Consider the following 22,139-nt stretch of genomic DNA (forward strand, 5'->3'; position numbering starts at 1 on the left):
GCATATTTATCTTTCATGCTTGATGTAAAGTACAATAAAGACACTCACACAAAAATTGTGACAAATGTGATTTAGCAGAGGTTAATGGACTGTTAAAGTACTAAAGGGCATGTTTTTAATCTACTAATTGAACATTAAAATACTTTTTTTTATCAAATAAGGGGAGATGCATGGGAGCATTAGTGGCACTCTTTTCCCATTAGAGAACAAGCCTAAGGGATGAACCATGCATAGAAACCACATAGGAACAATGTGAAACTGGCAATACGTATTTCTAATGGCATTTTTCAAGGATGCCGCTTACTGCTCTACTGTGCCAAGTTGACCCACCTCCACACATTTTATGCTTTGATGCTGCATTTAATGGAAACGCTGGCTAAGAGAAGTATTTCTTAGGACTGTTCATCAAACAGCAATCTTTGGCAAGATCAAGAGGAAGACATGAGTGTTAATAATACAAATAACAGATCTGGAAGTTCTACAAATAATACTGTGGACCATACATCTTTATTGTTTGAAGTTGAAATCCTCATTCCAGTTACTATCATTTGCACTGCGTTGTTTGTTTTGGGTGTGACAGGGAACCTGATAACAATTTTTATATTCAAGAGGTACAGAGACATGCGATCTACAGTTAACATGTACCTTTCCAGTATGGCTGTCTCCGACATTCTTATTTTCCTTGGTTTGCCCTCAGATCTGTACAGGATTTGGAAGTACAAGCCATATATATTTGGGGACTTTATCTGCAAGTTTCTGATCTACCTGAGCGAGACCTGTACGCACAGTACTATTCTTCACATCACCACCATGAGTGTGGAGCGCTATCTGGCAATTTGTTATCCATTGAAGGCCAAGATTATGATCACTAAAAAAAGGGTAAAAATTATTATTGTTATTTTGTGGTTCATTGCCTTAGTAACTTCAGGACCAGTTTTATTTCTGTTTGGTGTAGAACACCCTCTTGGAACACAACCTGCTGAAACTATGGAATGCAGGCACTTGGAAAGCTCCACCCAAAGTGGTCTTCTGCGGTTTGTCACTTGGTTATCCACCATATACTTTTTCATACCCACTCTCTTTCTCATTCTACTTTATGGGCTTATTTGTAAGAAGCTTTCGAGGAACACACATGGCATTCAGGAGCCAAGTGTCATAAACCGAGGGAAACACCATAAACAAACAGTTAAAATGCTGGGTAAGTTGTTCTACATCTGTAAGATTTTGCACAATAAAGAAGCATTGGGAATTACTCAAGCTGGAGAGTGCAAAATCAGGCACATTTCTGCATAGAAACCAATCAGCTTCTAATCAGAGCTTGCTCAATTACGCTTTGGCAATAAAACCCGGAAGCTGGTTGGTTTCTTTGCAGAAGTGAGCCTGATTTTGCACATTCTCAAGCTTTAGTAAATAAATCCCATTATGTCCATCCATAAACATTGTTGTACCAGCAACAGGAATGCCGCAAACTGAGAATATTTTCAATTAAACTGCACGGTTCCAAGCGTGAAACATGTCAGAACAGACCGTGTTCCTGCTGGCTATTTTAATAAGGGAAGAACACTATTTAATTTATCAGTGTGCAGCATTCCAGTAGCTGGTCTCCAGTAGAGACGTACCAAGCCAGCACCTTAGATGTTATTGTGGAGCCTGGTCTCACCTGGAGTTGCATGTGAAATATTCTACAACATGCTTCAAGTGTTTGAAGCAAAAGTTGGCCAGGTAATCATTAGCAGGTACACTCAAGCTATAATTTTTTGATCAGTTGCTCTGGCCCACACATTTACCTTATTTTTTCTCCTTTATGAAACATATCCATAACCCAGACTCCCATAGCTCACAGTTGATCCAGAGGAAGGCAAAAAAAAAAACCCAGCAAAGCATGATCCAATTTACTCCAGCAGGCAAAATAAATCCTTCCTCTCCCAAGAGGCAATCTCATATTCCCTGAATCAACTTTACCTATAAGTGTTAGTAGACAGTTATTTTATGTACATTTAGGAAATAATCTAGGCCTTTTTTAAAGCAATCTACTGAGCTGGCCAGAAACAGCACTTGAGGGAGTCTATTCCACATCTCTTACTGTGAAAAAACCTTTCCGTATTTGGAGATTAACTCTCTTTTCCTCCAGATGTAAAGAGTGCCCTCTTGTCCTCTGTGATGACCTTAAAGTGAATACCTCAACACCAAGTTCACTATATGGACCACTTATGTGATATATATCTATTTTTCATATACCTGCTTAATCTCCTCTTCTCAAGAGAAAATAAATTCAGGTCCTCTAATCTTTCCTCATAGCTGAGCTCCTCAATGCCTCTTATTAGTTTGGTTGCCCTTCTGCCCCTTCTCCAGTTCCCCAATATCCTTTTTGTGAACTGGTGCCCAAAACTGAACTGCATATCCCAGATGAGGTCTTACTAATGATTTGTACAAGGGCAAAATAATATCTCTCTCTGCAGTCTATACCTCTCTGATGTGCTTTACAGGCACTACAGCACTAATAAAAAATGGCACCTGCATAGCGCCTGTAAAGTGTCTCTCCTGTCTCTCCAGTGTGAAAGCCCGAGTGCTTTCACACTCGAGTGGTGCGCTTGCAGGATGTTAAGAAAAACTCCTGCAAGCAGCAACTTTGGAGCGGTGTATACACCACTCCTGCCCATTGGACTGAATGGGCACCTCTGCCGAACCTCGTTTTAACCCTTTTTTGGCCACTAAACGACAGTAAAGCACCGATGAAAATAGTGGCGCTTTGCCGCTGACGCCGCAGTGTGAAAGGGGCCTTAATACAAGAAAGGACTTTGATCGTTTTGGAAACCGCAGCTTGGCATCGCATGCTATTATTAAGCTTATGATCTACCAAAACACCCAGATCCTTCTCCATTTGTTTCCCCAGTTGTACTCCCCTAGTATGTATGATGCATGCATATTCTTAGCCCCCAAATGCATAACTTTACATTTATCAACATTAAACCTTATTTGCCACAGTTGCCCAATTAAATAGTGCATTGAGGTCAGCTTGTAAGTTGGAGACATCTTATAAGGATGTTATTCCACTGCATAGCTTGGTGTAATCTGCAAACACTGAAATGGTACTTGCTACAGCAGGAACATATAAGGAATATGGAGTGTTGGGGTAACAAACGCTTTAAGGGTCCACACACACTGGGCTTAAAAAAAAAACACCAATTCTTTTGGCAGAAAAAAAAAAATTTTGTACAGAAATTTAGATTTTTTTTTTTTTGGCCAGTAAACGACTCTCAAAAATGCCTGCCTCTAAAAGTCAAAGTTAAAATAGGTCTCTAAATGTCATAATGTGCATGAACAAATAGGATATAATTGAGCTGTTTCTACAGGCAAAATTCCTGTGGAAGCAGCATTTTTTAAGCCCAGTGTGCATAGACCTTAAACGCATCTTTCCAGTCGTTTCTTGATTCCAAGCATGAGTGCTTGTACTTTGTGATGGATTTCTTTACTGATCATCCGAAAATCATATGTTGAGTTCATAGCAGACAAACATTTTATTGCCTGCACATCCAGCTTTTGTCTGATGTAAAAGTCAAATTGTCTGTCGAAAGCACCGTACTAACGATCCAAAAATCGTCAGCTAGTCTTTAGCCTTTTGAGTTTCGTACCATGTGTACGAGCCTTAAGAGAACAGTGTGTGATATAGCTGCAAAGGGTGGGGAGCAACTTCATATTAATGCCTGTGGATTTGAGGTATCAACAAGGTAGTAAGTGTTATGGTCAGGTGTTTACATTTTATACTGTATGGTCAAAAGTTTGTGAACAAAAATTAGTCATGGGTAGAGGGACCCTGTAATAATGGACACAGTTGCTGTGCGGACACAGCAACACTATTAGCCCTTGTACACACGGTCGGACATTCTGACAACAAAATCCGACGGATTTTGTCCAAAACTTGTGTTGCATACACACGGTCAGACAAAGTTGTCGGAAAATCCAATCATTCAGAACGTGGTGACGTTATTTTGTTACGACGGGACTACGTTCAGGCTAGTAGCCAATAGATTTGGTCTAGGAATTTGATCTGAGCAGGCGTGGCACTTTGTCCGATCGGAATTCTCTAAAAAAGATAGGTCCGATCGGACATTTTTTACACTTTATAAAAAAAAAAAAAACAGATTACCCACTGGTGTAGATTACATTATCAAGTACCCCTTGACATTTATTAGTGGTACCTTTTTGTACAAATGTTTTCCAAAGAATCCTTTAGTTTATAAGTAGAAAGAAATACCTAGTGCTGTTTTTTTTGTTATTTATTAGTCAAACTTTAAACTATTGAATTTATTTGGACAAAGTACCGTTGAACCCATCAGGGTATACACATAGGAAGAGATTTACTAAAACTGGTGCACACAGAATCTGGTGCAGCTGTTCCTGGTAACCAATAAGCTTTAACTTCAGCTTGTTCAATTAAATAATAAAACCTAGAAGCTGACTGGTTACTACGATAGCTGTACCAGGATTCTCTGTACACCGGTTTTAATAAACGTCCCTCATTGAGAGATTGTTTCCCAGTTCACATATTGAGGGCACACTGGTTGCACATGCTTTTGAAAATACAATATTAAAGAAAACTTATCCAGGTAGAAATAAGGAAGCAGCTACTGCTGTATAAGGCCCCTTTCACACGGAGCAGATCAGTGCTGGTGATCCGCCCCATGGATACCTGCTTGCACAGTAGGGATCGCCGGAGCGATCTCCGCTGACCAGGCAGAGGACAGGTCCGTCTCTGCACACTGGGAAGGGACGGACCTGTCACAGCGCCGCTCTCCCCTATGGGAGATTGGGTGACGATGGACCGCAGAGTCCGTCGTCATCCGATCCTATGGAAAAATAGCTTTTTCCTCCGTCACACTTTTTTAGATCGGAGCAGCTCGGACATGTCACCGCTGACATCCGACGCTCCATAGAGATCTATGGAGCATCCGTTCAGGGCCGCCTGAAAAACTGACAGGTGGACCTGAACAGATTGTCCGTGTGAAAGGGGCCTAATTCATCATTTAAGGATCCTTCGTACATAACAGGTGCATTGATCAATGTCAGCTGAATGCAAAGGCACTGAGAAATATGCCCTGTTCTCTGTTGTTCCAAGATCTTTGGTGTTGAGTTGCATAAAATGCATGTCTGCACTTTTATACAACCCAATGCACAACAAGGCATTACAACGCACAGCAGCACATTGCAAAGTGCTGTTTAATTAAGTTTATTAACTTGAAATAACACTTTAAAACATCAATGCTGCAATGTGTTATAATGATACACATCATACGAACCATAATGTGCATCCACTGGTATAAACAAGCCCTTATACGACCAGGGATATAGTAACCACTTCTTGACATTAATGAACAGATAGGACATCTCTTTTTTATCCTCAGCTGACAGGTTGGACGGACGGGGGTTTTTCCTGTTACAGATGAATAAGCCTCTACCGCATTCGCCCCAGCAGGTTCAAGCCTCTCCTGTTTGGAAGTCCCTCCTGTACAGTCTCTAAAGGAGCTTCTATGGAGGGAACCCCCATTCTGGTGGTCTCAGGGGGCTACTGGATTTCTGGCATTACCAAAGCTTTAAAGAAGCTTTTTTTTACCTTTGCAGTGGACTCCCCTTCTTCTTTTGCCTATTAATTCCTCTTATTTAAATATTAATATCCATCTTTTATTTCTATAGTAAATGGTGGTTTATATTCCCTTTTTTTTTTCTCTACCTTTGGGATTGCTGTCTCTTGTAGTCCCCCGTCATGGCCACCGTTTGTTTCTGCTTCAGTGGTGTTTTCTCTATGCTGTAATTCCAGCCTAGATGGCGCCGTTCAGCCGCTCTGAGCACGTGCTCTATGTTTTTAATGTGTGTTCCCTTATCCAAAATGGTGCCGGAACACTCGGGACATTTCTGCGCATGCGCGGAGCATCAATTAGCCGCCACAATGGCGCTATTTTCAAATAAAGAGCTGTATTTCTCTGTGATTTTGCAAGACTTAAGGAAGGTTGCTGCCTCTGCATGTAGATCACTCTGCAGTCTCAGGGTAAGTCCCTGTGGGACTCCTATATTATTATTATTATTTTTTTTTTTTATAACTTCTGTTTATTAAATTTTTCAATTTTATAAGAACATATACAACACAAGTTGGGCCCTGTTAACATAACAGTATCCCAACCATTGGCCTCACAGGGCCTAACATCCTAGTAATAACATTTTCTACTATCTACTCCCCCCCCCCTCCCCATCCCCCTGTTTGTCACGACTCAGCCCCCCAAATTCTCGGACTGTTACCTCAGTTCCAGGTTCCTGCATCATCTTCAAAAACTATATCCACGTGCATACATACCAGCAACCCCCAATATAATATTAATTACATGCATCAGTTCGTTACATTGCTTACACTCCCCATTTCATCTCCTCACAGCTACCTTCACGCTGCCATCAACAGGACCTTGTTGCCATTTCCATCCCCGTCACATCATGTCCCCCGGGACTAGTCCACAGTGCCTTCCATTTCGTATCAGGCTCTCCAGACCCTATCAAATTTCTTCCCAGTTCCTCGCACCCTGTATGTTGTTTTATAATACGGCAACATAGAATTGATTAGATGTTTCCAAAAACCAATGTCCGGGGCCTGTTTGTTCTTCCACTTAAGTAGTATGGCCTTTTTACCATAAAATAGCAGGATGGTGATCAGCGTTCGTAGTGCCCTGGACGGAACCACCTCCTCTACCAGTCCCAATAAGCAAACCCTCACCGTCAGGGGGATCGGTACCGCCACTACGTCCGAGATACACGTGATAACCTCCTGCCAAAACCCCCTAATGTGTGCACAGCTCCAGAATACATGGTCAGCAGCGGCCGGAGAGAAAGCACATCTCCAACACTCTGCCGTTGCCAGTCCATATATCCTGGCTATTCTGGCCGGTGTGTAGTAGCTTCTATGTAAGAACTTAAATTGTATTAATCGATCCCTGGCTGATACAAGATGCTGAAAGGGCTGTGCCCAGAGATCATCCCAGTCCTCCGCCTGAATATCAGGGACTTCCATTTCCCATTTAGTCCTGCACCTAGTTACCGCCTTAGGCGAACGTTTAAAAAGTTCCTTATAGGTTACGGAGAGCGTTTTAGACAGGTCCTCCTGGGACAGCAATGATTCGAGCATCGAGGGTAGAGATTCCACCCTCAACTCCTCAAATTGAGCTTGATATGCGTGCCGAATTTGGAAAAAACAGAAAAAATATGAGTTAGGCAAATCGTGCCTAGTTTGCAGCTGCGAAAACGTTTGCAAGTCCCCTAGGTTTGTGATGTCCCCGAGCGTTTTTATGCCTTTAATCGCCCATAGCATGGGATCAGGTAAACCATAGAAATGAGGGAGCTTCCTATTCATCCACAGTGGGGTGGAGGGGGATACTCCCTTATAGCTAGGGGCAGCCAAGTTGTGCGCCTTCTCCCACGCCCTAATCGTGGCAGTCATGGTTAACATGATGGGCAAATCCGAATTGGTTCCCCGAAAAAGTGCCAGACGTAGGCTTTCGTACGATCCTAGATGGGCGGCTTCCAGTACAGTAGCCGCATCACCCCCGTCGGATATTAGCCACCGGCGCGCAAACACCATCTGGCCCGCTATGTAGTATTTGAACCAATCCGGTACTGCTAGGCCACCCCCGTCCGTTGGTTCCTGTAGGACCTTTAACCCTATCCTAGGTGATTTTGGGGACCATAGAAATGTATTAATAACCCCCTCCAATTGTTTGAAAAAGGACATTGGTATCCAGACCGGCGCATGCCGGAGAAAATATAGGATTACCGGAAGCAGTTTCATTTTAAGTAAACTGATTCTGCCCATAAGGGACAGGGGCAGTTTGGTCCAGGCCTGCGTTTTATGCTTAAGGAGACCCACTAAGGGAAGTAGGTTCAGGGAGAAATAGTCTCGCACCCGGGGAGTGACCATTACACCTAAATATTTAATAGATTCCACCCATTGAAGTGGCAAGTCTGGATCCATCCTGTTCTTGGCCTTTTCATCCACCGGCAGGATGGACGACTTTGTCCAGTTCACTCTAAGACCCGAATAGATGGCAAACGTATCGAAGACAGCCAAAACCTCTTTCAGAGATTCCTCCGGGTCATTAAGGAACAATAGCATATCATCTGCATAGAGGGCTAATGTTTCTCTAATAGACCCCACCCTGATGGCCTGTACCCTCTCCGCCGACCTGAGTGCGATGGCCAGGGGCTCCATGGCCAGAGCAAACAGAAAGGGAGACAACGGGCAACCTTGCCTGGTGCCCCTGCCCACCGCAAAAAACTCAGAGGTCCATGCTCCTATTCTAACGGCCACCTTAGGATTTGTGTACAACATGGATACCCATTTACAAAACTGCGGCCCAAAGCCCATGACTCTTAGCACTTTAAGCATATATTCCCAATCAATAGAATCAAACGCTTTTTCTATGTCTATGGACACTACAATTCTACTGTCAGAGTCCGTTGGCGGAAGTTGTAGATGTGTAAAAAGTCTCCTTATGTTCCTTTTCCGTCGATTTGCCAGGCATGAACCCCGTCTGGTCACTATTGACTATCGTCTGAATAACTTTGGCCAGTCTGGTCGCTAGAATTTTCATGAGGACCTTAAGATCCGTGTTTAGAAGAGCTATGGGACGATAAGATGCACACTCCGTATGATCCTTCCCCGGTTTCAACAGTAGAATCATATAAGCCTCCATCATGGAAGGCGGCAGGGAGGACACGTCAAGACAGTGTTGTAGCAGCCAATTAAAACGCGGGGCCAGCAACTCTACATTGGTTTTGTAAAATTCTATGGGAAAACCATCCGGACCCGGGGCCTTATTGGGTGGAAACGAGAAGATGGCTTTCTGAATTTCCGTAAGCGTAATAGGGGAATCAAGGGTCAAGCAGTCCTCCTCCGCCAGTCGTGGGATGGGCAGTTCCCCTAATAGGGAATCCAGAGCTCCAGGGTCATACCTAGGAATGGGCTGGTACAGTCTCGAGAAAAAGGCCACAAACTCTTGCATTATTAATGTCGGGTCAGTAACCAAGTCACCGGAGTTAGTTCTAATTTTGGGAATGTGAACCAGGGGTGGCTGATCAGCCACCAACATAGCCAGGAGCTTTCCATTTTTATCCCCTTCAGCAAACACTCTGTGGGCATTATTAGTCCATTCAGAGCTAGTCAACTCCTTAATATGAAGAGACAGACTCCTCCTTGCCGCCAGGAGATGCGCAAGGGTGGCCCCAGTTGGGGAACCAGCATGTGCATCTGCGCTCTCCCTTTCCTGCTGCTTCAACCTATTGAATTCCTCTTTATCATTAACCCGAGCTGTTTTTATGGCTGATATACATTCACCCCTTGCAACTGCCTTAAAGGCATCCCAGACCACGGGTGGGTCCGAGGAGTCCATGTTCTCTGACCAGTAATGTTTAAAGGCAGGTTCAAGCTGGGAGAGCACGTGCTCCTTCTGTAGCCAACTTGCAGATAACCTCCATCCCCTCTTCCCGGATCCGGTCGGAAAGGACAGGGTGAGGGAGAGAGGATTATGGTCCGACAGGCCCCCGGCAAATATTCCACCCTTTCCACACTGTGCATCAACCTACCATTGCCAAAGGCCAGATCAATTATCGCCGCTGACCCATGGGCGGATGACATGTGAGACTAACATCTGGCCGTTGGATACTTCCACCTCCACAGTTCCGTCAGCCCCACCACCGAAGCCCAATTCACCAGTTCCGTTGAACCTCCCCTACTTGGGTTGGAGGAATCCAACACCGCATCCAGTGTAGCATTGAAATCCCCCAATACCACCATGGGTAAATGTAAAAATTCCGCCAGGCAGGCAAACATATCATATAATAGTTGAACCTGAAATGGGGGGGGGGGGGGTACATAAACATTGACCAACAGTAGCTTCTAGTAATACACTTCCATCACCACCGCCACATATCGTCCCCCCCGATCAGTAATAACCTGATGTACCGTGCATGCAATGGCCTTGCTAATAAGCATTGACACTCCCCTTGCATAAGTAGAGTATGTGGAATGTAGAGCTTTCTGAATCCACGGCTTCCGCACAGTCAACACTTTGGCTCCATCTAGATGGGTTTCTTGGAAAAGTATTATATGCGGTTTGTATTGTTTCAAATATTGGAAAACCGAGGCCCTTTTAAATTTGTGGTTCAGGCCTCGGACGTTCCAAGACACAATCTCCAATCTATCCACCATTATCCCACAACAGGTTAACACATAGATTGTTCAGGATATACCTTTCCCTCGCAGTCCGGACTACCGGTACCATGCCAGAATCCCTTAACGTAAGGAACCATACCTCATCCCCGAGACTCTGAGTCGTGACAAACCGAAATCCCCCCCCTGCTCTTATACCAGTACCCGTTTTAGAACCAAACCAAAGTGTCCTGATATTAAGCTTCCTCCCCTAACTAAAACAGCAAAAACTTGCGGTCTGGCAATGTCTCCTCCGTCATGTCTTCCTCAGTCCTAAGCTCCAGGAAGTAAGTAAACAGTTGGAGCACAGCAAGCACCAGGGCACAGACTCGTGCCAACAGATTTCCGTGCGGGTGAGTGAGAAAGGGAAAAAATAAAAATATAAATGAAAATAACAATGGGGAATATCAATGGGTAAAAATGAGTAAAAAACTGAAGGAAAAAAGAAAAAAAGGCCGTGGGCTCCCTGATTGCTCCGGGGAAAACCCCCCCCCCCCCTCAGGCAACCCCAGAATACCACAATATGCGCCATGAGCGTCCTCCTCTCTTGCAGCGAGTATGTCTAGCAACGTTCCGGGGAAAATGGGAGGCTCCCGCTCTGATCCACTATCATCCGGTGGGGCTGCTCCGCCGGGGGTCCCCCGACACATGTCTGTGTCTCAACTGGCAAGTGGCGGAAAAACTCACAAGGCTTCAGGAAGCCGGTCCTCGTCTTGTACAACTTTCTCATAATTGTGCAACAGGCACAACATACCGCAGCAGACGTGTCAGGTTAGCATCCCCGCGCCCAATGTCCCGTGCCATTAAGCCAATTCCTTGTCCATCCAGTCACAGGCCTCTGCAGGGTTGTCAAAGAATTTCACACTGCCTTTGTATTGAATTCTGAGCCTGCTCGGGTATAGCATGCTGTATTGAATCTCCTTTGCACGGAGCCTCTTGCGGACATCAGTAAAGGAGCGGCGTTGTTGCTGCGTGGCGGCTGAAAAATCAGGGAAGAGCAGCAACTTGGAGTTTTCATAAAGCAGCACTTGTGTTCTTCTAGACTTGGCCAGGATCATGTCCCTATCCCTGTAGTTCAGGAATCTTACAGGAAAAGGTCGCGGGAACGCCCCCGGTGGCCGCCTGCCCGTCGGGACCCTGTGCGCCCTTTCCACCACATATGTGGGGGGTAATTCTTCCAAAGAAAATAATTTTTTGAACAAAGCCTCTGCAAACTCCACCGGCCTGTCCCCTTCTGATCCTTCTGGCAGGCCCACCACCCTTATGTTGTTTCTCCTTTGACGGTCTTCGGCGTCATCCGCTCTGCACTGGAGGTTCCGTACCATGTCGCGGAGTTCAGCTATATGGGCTTCCTGTGTGTGCGTTGTATCCTCAACTCCAGACACCCGGTCCTCCACCGTGGTGAGTCTGCCCCGGATCTTGTCTAGGTCGTGCCTTATCAGGGTACATTCTGAAGACAAGTGATCAATGCGCCCCATCAGCTCAGATTTGCTGGCATTTATGTCTTCCAATACAGGTCCTGTGATTGCCTCTGTGTCTACCGCCACAGGATGGTCCTCAGCTCCCTCACCATCTGCACCCAGCTCCGCCGCATTTGCATGCTGCTCCATCCCGTCCCATGGCCGCGCTGCACGCTGCTCAGCCCTCTGTGAAGACAAGATGGCGGGGGCGGGACTTCCGTCCCTGCCCTTCGTGCAGCGAGTGCGGCGTTGCTCTTTCTGGGCCTTGCGCTGTTGTTTAGAGGCCGATGAACGCATGTCCCGAGTCTGCTCACCTTCCCCCGGACTATGGTGCCTGGTATTCCCGGCTGTCTGCGCTCCAAGATCGCGGATTCTAGCAGGATGAGCGGAGCTGTGGAGAAAAGCTGGCTGCCTCGATCACATCCGGTCACGCCCCCCGAAAATCTATTATTATTATTATTATATTGTTTCTTGCAGATAAACTTTGTTATGAATAATAAGTAATATATAAATAAATAATATATATATATATATATATATATATATATATGTGTATATATATGTACACATTATTTCTCTCTATTTCTCAGACTGTCCTTCCCCCCTTTTTTTCTATGGAGTCCACTGCCCACGCAGACCACCATCAGCAAGTTAGGTAAGAGGCTTTACGGGGCAAGGTAAGTATTGAAGGGGAGAAAAAAATAAAAAAATAAAAAATAAAAAAGAGTGCCAGACGTTAAATGCTGCATTTTTTTGGCGTCTAGATCAAGAGCCGCAAGTTCCAGGCATGGGAGAAGATCTAGCCATACGTCAAGCAGAAGGTCCTGCAGGAGCCGCTCAAGATCCCAGGACATTTTTACGAAAGTATTGTTACCGTTGGTGGCTTTCCTCAGAGAAAAGGGATTACGCGTCCACCATTATCTGGACGACATCCTACTTTTAGCAAAGGATCAAGAGACGTTGATTCATCACCAGGAGATCCTCCTTACAACCCTCCAGAAGTTTGGGTGGATAATCAAGTGGGAAAAGAGCTGTCTGCGACCCACACAAAATATGATATTTTTAGGGGCAGATCTGAACACCAAAACAAACAAGATACAGCTCCCACAAGAGAAGATCCGGCCTCTGATGCAGAAAATGCAGAAGCTGCTATCAACGAATCACTTACCAGCCAGAGCCTGTCTGAGTGTACTAGGGTCCATGTCCGCAACCATACCCATGGTGCGATGGGCACAGTGGCACATGAGAACCTTACAGAACTCATTCCTCAGGCAGTGGGATGGAGTCTCAATGCGTCAGACCATCTTCATCTCCAGATCGGTGAAGCAATCGATATGGTAGTGGACGCGCCCGAGCAATCTCGGGAAATACAAACCGATAGTCCCTCCAGACCTGGAAGTAGTCACTTTGGATGCCTGCCAGAAAGGTCGGGGGGGGGGGGGGCCACTATCAAGACCAGGCAGCCCAGGGCCAGTGGCATTTTCAGGCTCAAGGTTTGGTCTCAAACATTTTAGAGCTCAGGGAAGCCTTTTATGCCTTAAGAGCATTCGCACCATTTCTGACGGACAAGAATGTGCTCATTCGAATGGACAACCAAGTAGCAGTGTCTTATGTTCAGAAGCAAGGGGGTACCAGGAGTCCCACCTTGATGGAAGAAGTTCGGCCCATCTTGGAATGGGCTCAGATACATCTAACAAGTTTAAAAGCAGTTTGTGTCCCAGCGGCACAGAACATATTAGCCGACTGCCTGAGTCGAGAAACGCTATCCAACAACGAGTGGTCGTTGAACCCTCGGACTTTCTTCCTCCTTACGGAAATCTGGGGAGCGCCGGAAGTAGATTTAGCAGCCACTCCGACAAATACCAAGTGCCACAGATTCCTGTCAAGAGGTTCATTCCCATCGGCGGAGGGAGTGGACTGTCTAGTTCACCCATGAAAATTCAAGTTGGGGTATATATTCCCTCCAACTCCGTTAACTGCGAGGTTCCTATCCAGGCTTCGAAGATCCTCGGTGACGGTAATTGCGATTATTCCACTGTGGCCGAGGAGGCCGTGGTTCACGACACTCTTACAGCTCAGCCTTCAACCTCCAGTTCCTCTCCCAATAACTCCGGATCTTCTGTCCCAAGGTCAATTTTTACATCCTGCACCAGAGAAATTGCACCTGATGGCCTGGAGATTGAGAGGGCTAGACTAAGAGCGCAAGGCTGTTCTCATGAAGTCATATCAACCCTGATGCAAGCCAGGAAAGCCACTACCAATACCATCTATTCAAAGGTTTGGGGAAGATTCTGCTTCATGGCACAACAGAAAGGATGGAATTCCCTTTCTCCGGAACCCTCTCAAGTCCTGGAATTCCTCCAGTCGGGGGTCAACAAGGGTCTAAGCTTAAGTACCCTAAAGGGTCAGGTATCAGCTCTGTCAGCTAAAACAGATACTAAGTTGGCATTCCACCCATTGGTAATCCAATATTTGAGAGCCTATTTAAAGATTAAACCCCCCAGGAGGCCAGGCTTTCCATCATGGGATCTTTCAATAGTTCTCCATGCTCTCTCTTCTCCTCCGTTTGTTCCATTTGAAACTATCTCTTTATGGGACTTGACTTTAAAACTGTCTTTTCTCATTGTGATTACATCAGCTAGGAGAGTGTCGGAGATCCAAGCATTAATGGTTTTGGAGCCTCACTTAGTTCTCTTTCCCGACAAAGTAGTCCTAAGACCTTCCGAACAATTCATACCCAAAGTGGCAACTTCCTTCCATTACAACCAAGACATCATCCTTCCATCCTTCACGGACGATCAGGGTAATCCTCATCCACTAGATGTCAAAACAACCATCATGAACTACTTAACTGCTACCACCTCTTTTAGGAAAACGGACTCTCTTTTGATCATTCCTCATGGAACCAGGCGCGGGCAACCCACCTCCTCATGCACTATGGCATCCTGGTTAGTCAGAACCATTAAAAAAAACAAAAAAAAAGTTTACTCCACCCAGCATATGGCGATTCCTGAAGACATCAGGGCTCATTCAACTAGGCCAGTGGCTACCTCTTGGGCAGCGTATTGCAGGGTCTCACCAGAGACAATATGCAGGGCAGCAACATGGTCCTCCAGGAATACCTTTATTTCCCACTACAAGGTGGATTCCGCTCATTTATCCATGGCAGACTTCGGCAGATCCGTCATTAGAGCCAATTCTTCAGCATTATAAGGAATAAATATTATTTTACTTGCACCCACCTGACTGGCGAGTGATTTCCCAGTGTGTGCTGCCATGAAGGCGTCAGGAAAATGGAAAATTGTATACTCACCTTTCCATAATTTTCCTTTCCTGACGCATCTTCATGGCAGCACACAGTTGCCCTCCCTGTTTCTTTTGTGATGATATTTACAGAGAATGCAGCAGGGGGTCTCCCCTTCAAATTTATAGTTAATCCAATCCTGTCAGGTTGTGGGGGCGGAGTCACAACCCAGTGTGTGCTGCCATGAAAATGCATCAGTAAAGGAAAATTACAGAAAGGTGAGTATACAATTTTCCATTTTTAGTATTTCCTATCCTCACTCATTCCATGCAACACTGACACACTGCCATATTCTTCTGTCCTGGCTTTAATGGGAAAACAGCTAAACACAAACCGTAAAGCTGAACTCCAGAGAAAACTAAAAATTCCCTTGCACTGCAAGGGTTCAATGCTCATTTATTCCTATGGTCACCGAACAAGGACTTTTACTTACCTAACCCCTCTTTATTAGATGGGCCGCTGCAGTCCCTTCTCTAAGACGCTCTAGCATTCAAAGAGACTCTAATGTCAAGTAAAATGCAGGACCACTAGCCCTGCATTGTAAGTCAAGACACCAAGGTACTGCCCATAAGCCAGAACATCAAGGATTAGGGTTAAGTGCTGGCTGCAGTGGAAGTCTTTTTACTCGTGCCCTAGGTATAAATGAGTGCAGAAGGAGCCTTACTTTCATGTTACCAGCCGAGTCCACACACCTAGAATCAAACTGTTAGAAGAATAGGGCGACACGTTTTCCTTTTCTTTCAGTAGTTGGTTCCATGAGTACTTCTGTACCTAGGCAATTTGCCTCTTTTAGCATTTTTTTCCCCTCCAGCCTCTGCTTGTGTGGCTATACCCTTTGACCAGTCAGTAATGGAGGAGGGGGGAGAGTAAAGAAAAGTTGGACTAGAGGAGAGGAAGTATAAAATTGGCACTGATCAACAGTTGACTTCATAATCTCAGGTTGTTCTTTTAGTGAGCTACAGCAATACCTGCCATGAATGTTGAAAACACCTGTCAAAATGAAGTAGGTGGAAGAAGAAACAATGCCTGAATGGTTGAAAATGTTTAATGGGAGCTGTGTTGTCTAGAACCAACAAACATAAAACATTGTCCTTTGACAAGCCTTCATTTCATAAGAGTTAGAAATACAACATTATTTTAACCACAAAAATCCATCACAATGCAAGTTCCATATGTCCATGAAATTTTCTTCATTTCATGCTGAAGGCCAGAATAATTAAAAAAAAACAAGCACTTCCCATATGTCCATCAAAACAACGTACTCTACAGTAGTGTTTTTCAAACTTTTTTTTTCCAGACAGGGCACCCTTTAGAACTGTGCACAATCCCATCAATCTGAGGGCTCGTTCACACCAGGAGGTGCGCTTTTTTAAGTGTTCGTGCAAGTACACACAACTGCAAAAGGCAGCACATTTTTGTTTGGTACAGGAAAACCTGCAATATCCTCACTGCACCTGGTGTGAACAAGCCCTAAAATGTAGTCTGTGAGGCAAAGTTCAGTGATCTTAGGTTCCCAGTCCTCTAAATCCCCCCTCCTAGCACAAACCTCCCCAATTTCCTTAGCAGTGGCATCAAGGATTTGTTGTACATACCCTGAGCAAAGCTGTGGATGGGACCACCCACCCTGAGCAAAGGGAGTGAGCAGCAGTGACCATTTATTTATACAGGAAACTGCTGCATAGAGGTAATGTGTAGGGGTTGTTTTATGTTGGAATATTGCACAGATCTGGAAGAAATACATCTATATTCAAGTAAGAATATACATGCTCCTTGTATTCAAACAATATTTGTTTAGCCCCGATTTCAGCTTTGAGCTTGCTAATTTTAGAGCTGTGAGAAAAATGTAAAGCCTCTTAGGAATTTCCTGGAGTACAGGTTTACATTTTTTTGCTTCAGGGTATCCCACCGAATGATACAAGCAAGGAGTCAGTTTCAAAAGCAGTGATATCTTGGTACTGCAGCCATAATGCAGTGCACCAGTTTAAACTAGATGTAGGCCAGGTGAGAGCTGGGACCCCCTCTTGTTGTCACATAGGCCTAGACACTGCTCACTCTTAAGGCAGGTAAGAAGTGGGAGGCATTGTTCAAGATGCCCCAACATTGCTCCTGGTTTGGGTTATTTGTCAAAATTTACATAGAGAATAAGCATATGTGCATGGACAGCTATTAAATTGAAGGCCCAAAACTTATTCTTGTACAGGAGCCCATTTTTGACCGTCTATCGTTGGTCCTAGGAAACTTTATTTACATGAGAACCATAGTGCAGGTAAACACCAAAACAGAAATGAAATGTCACCCTCTTTGTTACGATTGGGCAAACTGACAGAATCCTTTGTATACTGGAGCAGCGAGTATAGAACTGAAGCTAGAGTGCCTTGCGAAAGTATTCGGCCCCCTTGAACTTTTCAACCTTTTGCCACATTTCAGGCTTCAAACATAAAGATATAAAATTTTAATTTTTTGTGAAGAATCACCAACAAGTGGGACACAATTGTGAATTGGAACGAAATCTATTGGATATTTTAAACTTTTTTAGCAAATAAAAAACTGAAAAGTGGTGCGTGCAAAATTATTCAGCCCCTTTACTTTCAGTGCAGCAAACTCACTCCATAAGTTCAGCGAGGATCTCTGAATGATCCAATGTTGTCCTAAATGACTGATGGTGATAAATAGAATCCACCTGTGTGTAATCAAGTCTCTGTATAAATGCACCTGCTCTCTGATAGTCTCAGGGTTCTGTTGAAAGCGCAGAGAGCATCATGAAGACCAAGGAACACACCAGGCAGGTCCATAATACTGTTGTGGAGAAGTTTAAAGCCGGATTTGGATACAAAAAGATTTCCCAAGCTTTAAACATCCCAAGGAGCACTGTGCAAGCGATCATTTTGAAATGGAAGGAGTATCAGACCACTGCAAATCTACCAAGACCTGGCCGTCCCTCTAAACTTTCAGCTCAGACAAGGAGAAGACTGATCAGAGATGCAGCCAAGAGGCCCATGATCACTCTGGATGAACTGCAGAGAACTACAGCTAAGGTGGGAGAGTCTGTCCATAGGACAACAATCAGTCGTACACTGCACAAATCTGGCCTTTATGGAAGAGTGGCAAGAAGAAAGCCATTTCTCAAAGATATCCATAAAAAGTCACGTCTAAAGTTTGCCACAAGCCACCTGGGAGACACACCAAACATGTGGAAGAAGGTGCTCTGGTCAGATGAAACCAAAATCGAACTTTTTGCCCACAATGCAAAACTATATGTTTGGCGTAAAAGCAACACAGCTCATCACCCTCAACACACCATCCCCACTGTCAAACATGGTGGTGGCAGCATCATGGTTTGGGCCTGCTTTTCTTCAGCAGGGACAGGGAAGATGGTTAAAATTGAGGGGAAGATGGATGCAGCCAAATACAGGACCATTCTGGATGAAAACCTGTTGGAGTCTGCAAAAGACCTGAAACTGGGACGGAGATTTATCTTCCAACAAGACAATGATCCCAAACATACAGCAAAATCTACAAAGGAATGGTTCACAAATAAACGTATCCAGGTGTTAGAATGGCCAAGTCAAAGTCCAGACCTGAATCCAATCGAGAATCTGTGGAAAGAGCTGAAAACTGCTGTTCACAAACGCTCTCCATCCAACCTCACTGAGCTCGAGCTGTTTTGCAAGGAAGAATGGTCAAGAATTTCAGTCTCTCAATGTGCAAAACTGATAGAGACATACCCCAAGCGACTTGCAGCTGTAATCGCAGCAAAAGGTGGCTCTACAAAGTATTAACGCAAGGAGGCCGAATAATTTTGCACGCCCCACTTTTCATTTTTTTATTAGTTAAAAAAGTTTCAAAAATCCAATAGATTTCGTTCCACTTCCCAATTGTGTCCCACTTGTTGGTGATTCTTCACAAAAAATAAAAATGTTATATCTTTATGTTTGAAGCCTGAAATGTGGCAAAAGGTTGAAAAGTTCAAGGGGGCCGAATACTTTCGCAAGGCACTGTATATATAAAGGCAAAACTGAGCAAATCTCTCCAAAGTTAGCCAAATCTACTCTTATGCCGCGTACACACGACCGGACTTTGAGGGACTCGGTCCGACGGTCTTTCCGAATGAACGGACTTGGCCACACACAATCACAACAATGTCTGACTGATTCGAACGTGATGACGTATGACCGGACTAGAATAAGGAAATTCATAGCCAGTAGCCAATAGCTGCTCTAGCGTTGGTTTTTGTCCGTCGGACTAGCATACACACAAACGGATTTCTTGGTCCAGCGGAGTTCCGGTGGAAAAATTTAAAACATGTTCTATTTCTAAAGTCCACCGGATTTTTGGCAAGCAAAAGTCCGATGGAGCCCACACACGATCGAATTGTCCGACGGACTCGTTCCGTCAGACCTTTGCTGTCAAAAAGTCCGGTTGTGTGTACGCGGCATTAGACAATTCTCACCAGGTCAGACAATTCCAATGAAAGATTTCCCCTTCATTCCTGTATAAATGGCAATTCAACATTTCCTTCACTTTCAGTCCTAGTAACAGTGGTCCCCAGAACAAATACGGAGTGCATTTCCCCAAAATTAATACAAACAATAAAAACCTAACAAGGTTTCATATCCTTCCACACTACTAAAATAATGTTTTTAGATATACTTTAAACCAGCCCTGCTCAACCAGGGTTCCTCCAGATTGCTAGGGGTTCCTTGAGTGGTGGCCCTGGGAGTATGCATGCACTACAAATGGTAGGTCAATGTCACTTGGTAAAGTCAGCAGCACAACGCCAATCTTTTTAGCTGTCAGTAAGGGTGGAACTTTTCCAACTGACCACCAGTTAGGATGTATTTTTCCTATGGACTCCGCTGAACTGGTTTTGGTAAGGGTTCCATGAGACCTGAAAATTATTTTAGGGGTTCCTCTGGGATAAAAAGATTGAGAAAGGCTATTCTAAACAGGAAAATTAACAGGATATTTAAACTGTCTTAGAAAATTGAAAGAGACATTTTAGGCATACCCATTTTTTTCAAGTCTTTTCCATTCTCAAGAACATCTTTGGTTATTTTACTTAAATATTTACCAACTAGGAGAGACATTTCATAATTTCTTTTCATTAATTTAGTGTTCATTAATGTTATGCAAGAAATACCCCCAAAACAGAGTAATGTCTATTTGGGCATTCTTGATTTTGGGGGACCAGAGAACCAACCAATAAAGTTTTATTTTGGTTTCTTACAGCTTTCGTCGTTCTCTCCTTTGTGCTGTGCTGGCTTCCTTACCACATTGGTCGTCTCTTGTCTGCCTGGACAGGAATGGGAGAATTTGTGTTTTATCATTTTACACAGTACTTTAACCTCATATCTATGGTTCTTTTCTACCTGAGCGCCTCCATTAATCCAATGTTGTACAACGTTATGTCACAGAAATACAGGGCTGCCATGAGCAAGATCTTGAAACCAAGACAAGATTCACAGCTTAGTTACAGCACAAGGAGTGAGCAGGCATCTATGGAAGGGACAGAGATCACTTCTTTCAAGTAATTTCCTCAATGTCTAATAAAAAAAAATATACGTAAATATATTTCTGCTCATTACAAAGATCTCATGTACAGTAATCTGTAATAAGAGTTGTTTTTTTTAATCTTTTAAAAGCTGCAGTTTTCATTAAAAAAATAAAAATAAATACATGTTGATCCCGGCATAAAGGTTAATTTTCAGGCACATCCAGTTGAAGGGTGACGACTGTCTCCCAACTGTGCCTCCCTGTTGAGATTAGAAGCAGCCTTGCTGACATATTGTGCCATACATAGTCCTCTGATGATCTGATGTGCCAACATCAAGAAGCCAGTCTAGTGCAATGATGTGCAGTAGTGCCATAAAGTGGCTGAAAATTAAAGAATGAACATTTTTTTTTTCTTTTTAGAAAAATAAAAGCTTCTACTTCAAGTTTATAGAAGGTTAATTAAAAATGATGGTATTTTTGATTAAATGAATAACCTAAACTCCATTTTCTTCAGCTTTTTATGGCAGAAATGTAAAACTCTACTGCCGAAAGTGAAATTTTAATAAAAAAAATAAAAAATAAAATAAAAAATAATATATTTTTTATATATATATATATATATATATATATATATTATTTTTTTTTGGTGGGTGTGAACAAAAGATGCAATTTTGTCTGGTTTTACTCCTGGGGAGATTTCCTCTATCTTCCTGTCTCACAGACAAGGGAAGTAAGGGAACATTTCCCTATATAGTACACAGACTTGTGATGGTGAAAATAAATCCAGAGTTAAACTTACCAGTGATTTCCAGGAGTCTTCCAGAAAAGCACATGAGTGACATACACCTTCTTCAAAAGGAACAGAAAACACATCACCAAAAAAGGATACCTACAGTGGGGATCGAAAGTTTGGGCACCCCAGGTAAAAATGTGTATTAATGTGCATAACGAAGCCAAGGAAAGATGTAAAAATCTCCAAATGGCATCAAATTACAGATTAGACATTCTTATAATAGGTCATAAAAGTTAGATTTTATTTCCATCATTTACACTTTCAAAATTACAGAAAACAAAAAAAATGGCATCTGCAAAAGTTTGGGCACCCTGTAGAGTTAATATCTTGTACTGCCCCCTTTGGCAAGTATCACAGCTTGTAAACGCTTTTTGTAGCCAGCCAAGAGTCTTTCAATCCTTGTTTGAGGTATCTTTGCCCATTCTTCCTTACAAAAGTGTTCCAGTTCTTTGAGATTTCTGGGCCGTCTGTCACGCACTGCTCTTTTAAGGTCTATTCATAGATTTTCAATAATGTTGAGGTCAGGAGATTGTGAAGGCCATGGCAAAACCTTCAGTTTACGCCTCTTGATGTAAACCCCCGTGGATTTTGAGGTGTGTTTAGGATCATTATCCATTTGTAGAAGCCATCCTCTCTTTAACTTCAGCTTTTTCACAGATGGCATCAAGTTACCATCCAAAATTTTGTGAAATTTTATTGAATCCATTTTTCCTTCTACTCGTGAAATGTTCCCTATGCCACTGGCTGCAATACAACCCTAAAGCATGATTGATCCACCCCCATGCTTAACAGTTGGACAGAGGTTCTTTTCATTAAATTCTGTGCCCTTTATTCTCCAAACGTACC

General features: G+C 43.7%; 1 pseudogene; it reads left to right on the forward strand.

Annotated features, from left to right (window-relative positions):
• Positions 1-441: 441 nt before the first annotated feature.
• LOC143987195 (growth hormone secretagogue receptor type 1 pseudogene) lies at positions 442-20,597 on the forward strand (annotated as a pseudogene).
• Positions 20,598-22,139: the final 1,542 nt, after the last annotated feature.

Source organism: Lithobates pipiens, unplaced genomic scaffold (genome assembly GCF_037356315.1).
Source record: "Lithobates pipiens isolate NorthernLeopardFrog02 unplaced genomic scaffold, aLitPip1_a1.2 Scaffold_1, whole genome shotgun sequence".
Classification (NCBI taxonomy): domain Eukaryota; kingdom Metazoa; phylum Chordata; class Amphibia; order Anura; family Ranidae; genus Lithobates; species Lithobates pipiens.